The following is an 8,017-nucleotide window of genomic DNA, read 5'->3' as shown; positions in this document are numbered from 1 at the left end:
CAATCCTATTTTCTTTTATTCAAATCTCTCTTATTCTTATTCCAAGATATTCATTCGTACCCAAGAACATGATGAATGTGATGATAAGTAACCCTCATTATCATTCTCACTTATGAACGCACGTGATTGACAACCACTTCCGTTCTACATGCAACAGAGCTTGAATGTGTATCTCTTAGATTCCCCAACAGAATCTCGTGGTATAAGCTAGATAGATGGCGGCATTTATGAGGATCCGGAAAGTCTAACCTTGTCTGTGGTATTCCGAGTAGGATCCTGGGAATCCGGAAAGTCTAACCTTGTCTGTGGTATTCCGAGTAGGATTCCGATAATGAATGACTGTGACGTACTTCAAACTCGCAAGTGCTGGGCGTTAGTGACAAACGCAAAAGAATCAAGGGATTCTATTCCAGTAGGAGCGGGAACCAACCAGTGATTAGCCGTGCTGTGACAGAGTGCGTGAGCGTAGTTTTCACTGCGAGGATGGGATGTAGCCATCAACCATGGGTGATGCCTCCAAACGATTAGCCATGCGAGTGACAGCCGCAGAGGATCATTTTCCCGAGAGGATTGAAAGTAGCCACCGCTGATGGTGAACCCCTATACACAGCTTGCCATGGAAAGGAGTAAGAAGGATTGAATTGAAGCAGTAGGAAAGCAGGCGTCCTTGGGCCATACAGTATCTCCATATGCTTATCTGAAATTCTCACCAATGAATTTACATAAGTATTCTTATCCCTTTTATTTATTTTATTTATCCAATTTAATTCCATTTGACTCTATGATTCCAATCACTAACTGAGATCTACAAGGTGACCATAGCTTGCTTCATACCAACAATCTCTGTGGGATCGACCCTTACTCACGTAAGGTTTATTACTTGGACGACCCAGTACACTTGCTGGTTAGTTGAACGGAGTTGTGTCCACTCGTGCCAAATACCTAAACTCCACAATTTTGCAATGAATGCAAATCAAAGAATAGTGATCACAATTTCGTCCACCAAGTTTTTGGCGCCGTTGCCGGGGATTGTTCGAGTATGGACAACTGACGGTTCATCTTGTTACTCAGATTAGGTAATTTTCTTTTCAAAAATCTTTTTCAAAAATTTTTCTTTTATTTTTCGTTTTTCCAAAAATATTTTCGAAAACAAAAAATTAATAAAAATACAAAAAATTAGAAAATCATAAAAATCAAAAATATTTTGTGTTTCTTGTTTGAGTCTTGTGTTAATTTTTAAGTTTGGTGTCAATTGCATGCTTTTAAAATTTTTCTTGCATTTTTCGAAAATCCCATGCATTCATAGTGTTCTTCATGATCTTCAAGTTGTTCTTGACAAGTCTTCTTGTTTGATCTTGATGATTTCATGTTTTGTGTCTTTTGTTGTTTTTCATATGCATTTTTACATTCATATTTTTCATGCATTAAAGATTTCTAAGTTTGGTGTCTTGCATGTTTTCTTTGCATCAAAAATTTTTTTCAAAATTATGTTCTTGATGTTCATCATGATCTTCAAAGTGTTCTTGGTGTTCATCTTGACATTCATAGCATTCTTGCATGCATCTTGTGTCTTGATCTAAAATTTTCATGTTTTGGGTCATTTTTGTGTTTTTCTTTAAAAATTCAAAAATAAAAAAAAATATCTTTTCCTTATTTTCCTCCAAAATTTCGAAATTTTGGGTTGACTTGGTCAAAAATTTTTAAAATTAGTTGTTTCTTACAAGTCAAGTCAAAATTTCAATTTTAAAAATCTTATCTTTTCAAAATCTTTTTCAAAAATCACATCTTTTTCATTTTTTTATATAATTTTCGAAAATTTTAAAAATCTTTTTCAAAATATTTTCAAAATCTTTTTCTTATCTTTATATCAAATTTTCGAAAATTAAGCTAACAATTAATGTGATTGGTTCAAAAATTTGAAGTTTGTTAGTTTCTTGTTAAGAAAGGTTCAATCTTTAAGTTCTAGAATCTTATCTAGTAGTTTCTTGTTAGTTAAGTCAATTTTAAAATTAAATCTTTTTATCTTTTATCTTATCTTTTTCAAAATTTTATCTTTTTCAAAATTTGATTTCAAAATATCTTATCTAACTTCTTATCTTCTTATCTTTTTCAAAATTTGATTTCAAATCTTTTTCAATCAACTAACTAACTTTTGTTTGTTTCTTAACTTTTTCAAAACCATCTAACTACTTCTCCCTCTCTAATTTTCAAAAATTACTAACCCCTTTTTCAAAATTATTTTCGAAATTCTCCCTCTCCTTTCTTATTCTATTTAATTATTTAATTACTAACACTTCTCTTCACCTCTCTTCATCCAAAAATCCGAATCCTTCCTTCTTCTTTCTCATACCTCTTTCTTCTTCTACTAACATAAAAGAATCTCTATACTATGACATAGAGGATTCCTCTTTCTTTTCTTGTTTTCTTCTCTTTCATATGAGCAGGAACAGGGAAAAAGGCACTCTTGTTGAAGTTGATCCAGAACCTGAAAGGACTCTGAAGAGAAAATTAAGAGAAGCTAAATTACAACAATCCAGAAACAACCTTTCAGAAATTTTCGAACAAGAGAAGGAGATGGCAGCCAAAAATAATAATAATAATAATGCAAGGAGAATGCTTGGTGACTTCACAAAGCCAACATCCAAGTTTGATGGAAGAAGCATCTCCATTCCTGCCATTGGAGCCAATAACTTTGAGCTTAAGCCTCAACTAGTTGCATTAATGCAACAAAACTGCAAGTTTTATGGACTTCCATCTGAAGATCCTTATCAGTTTTTAACTGAGTTCTTGCAGATCTGTGAGACTGTAAAGACAAATGGAGTTGATCCTGAAGTCTACAGACTCATGCTTTTCCCTTTTGCTATAAGAGACAGAGCTAGAATATGGTTGGATTCACAACCTAAGGATAGCCTGGACTCCTGGGATAAGCTGGTCACTGCTTTCTTAGATAAATTCTTTCCTCCTCAAAAGCTGAGCAAGCTGAGAGTGGATGTTCAAACCTTCAAGCAAAAAGATGGTGAATCCCTCTATGAAGCTTGGGAAAGATACAAGCAGTTGACCAAAAGATGTCCATCTGACATGTTTTCAGAATGGACCCTATTAGATATATTCTATTATGGTCTCTCTGAATTTTCGAAAATGTCATTGGACCATTCTGCAGGTGGATCTATTCACCTGAAGAAAATGCCTGAAGAGGCTCAAGAACTCATTGACATGGTTGCAAACAACCAGTTCATGTACACCTCTGAGAGGAATTCCGTGAATAATGGGATACCTCAGAAGAAAGGAGTTCTTGAAATTGATGCTCTGAATGCCATATTAGCTCAGAACAAAATGTTGACTCAACAGGTTAACATAATCTCTCAAAATCTGAATGGATTGCAACATGCATCCAACAGTACTAGAGAGGTAGCTTCTGAAGAAGCTTATGATCCTGAGAACCCTGCCATGGCAGAGGTTAATTACATGGGTGAACCTTATGGAAACACCTATAACCCATCATGGAGAAATCATCCAAATTTCTCCTGGAAGGATCAACAAAAGCCTCAACAAGGCTTTAACAATGGTGGACGCAATAGGCTGAGTAATAGTAAGCCATATCCATCATCTTCTCAGCAATAGACAGAGAATTCAGAACAAAACACTTCTAATTTAGCCAATATTGTCTCTGATCTGTCAAAGGCCACTTTCAGTTTCATGAATGAAACAAGATCCTCCATTAGAAATTTGGAGGCACAAGTGGGCCAGCTGAGTAAGAAAATTATTGAAACCCCTCCCAGTATTCTCCCAAGCAATACAGAAGAGAATCCAAAAGGAGAGTGCAAGGCCATTGATTTAATCAAAGTGGCCGAATGCACTAGGGAGGAGAAGGACGAAAATCCTAGTGAGGAAGACCTCCTGGGATGTCCTTCAGGCAAGAAGAAGTTTCCTATTAAGGATCCAAAGGAATCTGAGGCTCATCTAGAGACCATAGAGATTCCATTAAATCTCCTTCTGCCATTCATGAGCTCTGAAGACTATTCTTCCTCTGAAGAGGATGAAGATGTGACTAGAGAGCAAGTTGCTCAATATTTAGGAGCTATCATGAAGCTGAATGCCAAGCTGTTTGGTAATGAGACTTGGGAAAGTGAACCTCCCTTGCTCATTAGTGAACTAGATACTTGGATTCAGAAAACTCTACCTCAAAAGAAACAAGATCCTGGCAAGTTCCTAATACCTTGTACCATAGGCACCATGAGCTTTGAAAAAGCTCTATGTGATCTGGGGTCAGGGATAAATCTTATGCCACTCTCTGTAATGGAGAAACTAGGGATCATTGAGGTAAAACCTGCCTTGTTCTCATTACAACTGGCAGACAAGTCTTTGAGACAAGCTTATGGAATAGTAGAGGACGTGTTAGTAAAGGTTGAAGGCCTTTACATCCCTGCTGATTTCATAATCCTAGACACTAGGAAGGAAGAGGATGATTGCATCATCCTTGGAAGACCTTTCCTAGCCACAGCAGAAGCTGTGATAGATGTCAACAGAGGCGAGTTAGTCCTTCAATTGAATGGGGACTACCTTGTGTTTAAGGCACATGGCCATCCCTCTGTGACAAAAGAGAGTAAGCATGAAGAGCTTCTCTCAGTTCAGAGTCAAGAAGAGCCCACACAGTCAAACTCTAAGTTTGGTGTTGTGAGGCCACAACCAAACTCTAAGTTTGGTGTTAAGATCCCATATCCAAACTCTAAGTTTGGTGTGGACAACTATATAACATTGACCTGATCACCTTGTGGCTCCATGAGAGCCACTGTCAAGCTATTGACATTAAAGAAGCGCTTGTTGGGAGGCAACCCAATTTTATTTATCTAATTTTATTTTATTTTGTTTTATTTTTATTTTTGTGTTTAATTAGGTACATGATCATGAGGAGTCACGAAAAAATAAAAAAAAATTAAAAACAGAGTCAAAAACAGAAGAAAAATTTTTTTACCCTGGAGGACGCACAGGCTGGCGTTCAACGCCAGTAAGGTGCATCTGGCCGGCGTTCAGCGCCAGAACAGAGCACCATTCTGGCACTGAACGCCAGAAACAAGCAACATTCTGGCGCTGAATGCCAGGAATGTGCCCAGAGAGGAAAAACTGGCGCTGAACACCAGAAACAAGCATGAAACTGGCGTTCAACGCCAGAAACATGCTTTACATGGGCGTTGAACGCCCAGAACGTGCACTAATGGGCGTTTAAACGCCAAAATGGTGTGCCAAGGCATTTTACATGCCTATTTGGTGCAGGGATGGAATTCCTTGACACCTCAGGATCTGTGGACCTCACAGGATCCCCACCTACCTCGCCCTCTCTCTTTCCACTCATGGTCATCCCTTCTGTTTTCATTCACCACCTACATCTATCCACTCTTCCCCATACACCCCACCTACCTTTACAATTCAACTTCTCTTTCCCACCCAATCCCACCCATATAGCCGAATCCATCTCCCCTCACTCACCTCCATTTTCTTCTTCTTCTTCTTCCTCTCTTCTTTCTTCTCTTGCTCGAGGGCGAGCAATATTTTAAGTTTTGTGTGGTAAAAGCATAGCTTTTTTGCTTTTCCATTACCATTAATGGCACCTAAGGCCAGAGAAACCTCAAAAGGAAGACAAAAAGCTTCCACCTCTGAGTCATGGGAGATGGAAAGACTAATATAAGCCGTCTTAGCTCAGTGGTAGAACATGTGACTGCAAATCAAGAGATCCCTGAGATACCTCAGGGGATAAGTTTTCCTCCACACAATTATTGGAAGCAACTAAGGGTGGAACATCATGAGCACTCCATCATTCTCCAAGAAATAAGAGAAGATCAAAGAGCAATGAGGGAGGAGCAACAAAGGCAAGGAAGGGACATAGAAGAGCTTAAGGACATTGTTGGTCCTTCAAGAAGAAGACGCCACTAAAGGTGGATTCATTCCTTGTTCTTTATATTTTTCTGTTTTCGGTTTTTGATGTTATGTTTATCTATGTTTTGTGTCTCTACTTCATGATCATTAGTATGTAACCATGCCTTAAAGTTATGAATAAAATCCATTAGTCTTTCACCTCTCTTAAATGAAAAATGTTTTAATTCAAAAGAACAAGAAGTACATAGATTTCGAATTTATCATTGAATTTAATTTAATTATATTGATGTGGTGATAATACTTTTTGTTTTCTGAATGAATGATTGAACAGTGCATATGTCTTTTGATATTGTTGTTTATGAGTGTTAAAATTGTTGGCTCTTGAAAGAATGATGAACAAAGAGAAATGTTATTGATGATCTGAAAAAATTCATGAAATTGATTCTTGAAGCAAGAAAAAGCAGTGAAAAAGGAAGCTTGCGAAAAAAAAGTGGCGAAAAAAAAATAGAAAGAAAAAGAAGGAGCAGTAGAAAAAGCCAATAGCCCTTAAAACCAAAAGGCAAGGGTAAAAAGGATCCAAGGCTTTGAGCATCAATGGATAGGAGGGCCCAAGGAAATAAAATCCAGGCCTAAGCGGCTAAATCAAGCTGTCCCTAACCATGTGCTTGTGTCATGAAGGTCCAAGTGAAAAGCTTGAGACTGAGTGGTTAAAGTCGTGATCCAAAGCAAAAGAGTGTGCTTAAGAGCTCTGGACACCACTAATTGGGGACTCTAGCAAAGCTGAGTCACAATCTGAAAAGGTTCACCCAGTCATGTGTCTGTGGCATTTGTGTATCCGGTGGTAATACTGGAAAACAAAGTGCTTAGGGCCACGGCCAAGACTCATAAGTAGCTGTGTTCAAGAATCAACATGCTTAACTAGGAAAGTCAATAACACTATCCGAAATTCTGAGTTCCCAGAGACGCCAATCACTCTGAACTTCAAAGGAAAAAGTGAGATGCCAAAACTATTCAGAAGCAAAAAGCTACAAGTCCCGCTCATCTAATTAAATTAATATTCATTGATATTCTGGAATTTATAGTATATTCTCTTCTTTTATCCTATTTGATTTTCAGTTGCTTGGGGACAAGCAACAATTTAAGTTTGGTGTTGTGATGAGCGGATAATTTATACGCTTTTTGGCATTGTTTTTATATAGTTTTTAGTAAGTTTGAGCTACTTTTAGGGATGTTTTCATTAGTTTTTATGTTAAATTCACAATTCTGGACTTTACTATGAGTTTGTGTGTTTTTCTGTGATTTCAGGTAAATTCTGGCTGAAATTGAGGGACTTGAGCAAAACTCTGAAGAAGGCTGACAAAAGGACTGCTGATGCTGTTGGAATCTGACCTCCCTGCACTCGAAATGGATTTTCTGGAGCTACAGAACTACAATTGGCGCGCTCTCAACGGCGTTGGAAAGTAGACATCCAGAACTTTCCAGCAATATATAATAGTCCATGCTTTATTCGAAGATTGACGACGTAACTTGGCGTTGAACGCCAAGTACATGCTGCTGTCTGGAGTTAAACGCCAGAAACACGTCATGATCCGGAGTTGAACGCCCAAAACACGTCATAACTTGGAGTTCAACTCCAAGAGAAGCCTTAGCTCGTGGATTGATCAAGCTCAGCCCAAACATACACCAAGTGGGCCCCGGAAGTGAATTTATGCATCAGTTACTTACTCATGTAAACCCTAGGAGCTAGTTTATTATAAATAGAACATTTATCTATTGTATTAGAGAATCTTTTGACAGTTTAAGGTCTTTGATCATTCGGTCACTTGATCATGGAGAGGGCTGGCCATTCGGCCATGCCTGAACCTCTTTTACTTATGTATTTTCAACGGTGGAGTTTCTGCACACCATAGATTAAGGGTGTGGAGCTTTGCTGTACCTCAAGTATTAATGCAATTCTATTTTCTTTTATTCAAATCTCTCTTATTCTTATTCCAAGATATTCATTCGTACCCAAGAACATGATGAATGTGATGATAAGTAACCCTCATTATCATTCTCACTTATGAACGCACGTGATTGACAACCACTTCCGTTCTACATGCAACAGAGCTTGAATGTGTATCTCTTAGATTCCCCAACAGAATCT

The 8,017-nt window shown here is 37.9% G+C and overlaps 1 non-coding gene across 1 annotated transcript; it reads right to left on the bottom strand.

Moving 5' to 3' along the window:
- Nucleotides 1-2,976: 2,976 nt before the first annotated feature.
- LOC112713665 (small nucleolar RNA R71) lies at nucleotides 2,977-3,080 on the bottom strand. Its single transcript, XR_003158636.1, has one exon. It is a non-coding gene; the product is annotated as a small nucleolar RNA R71 (small nucleolar RNA).
- Between the last annotated feature and the right edge of the window lie 4,937 nt (nucleotides 3,081-8,017).

The sequence above is a fragment of the Arachis hypogaea genome, chromosome 9 (assembly GCF_003086295.3).
Source record: "Arachis hypogaea cultivar Tifrunner chromosome 9, arahy.Tifrunner.gnm2.J5K5, whole genome shotgun sequence".
NCBI classification, from domain to species: Eukaryota; Viridiplantae; Streptophyta; class Magnoliopsida; order Fabales; family Fabaceae; genus Arachis; species Arachis hypogaea.
Note: the sequence above shows the minus strand (reverse complement) of the source record. Positions and strands in the feature narration are given on the sequence as shown.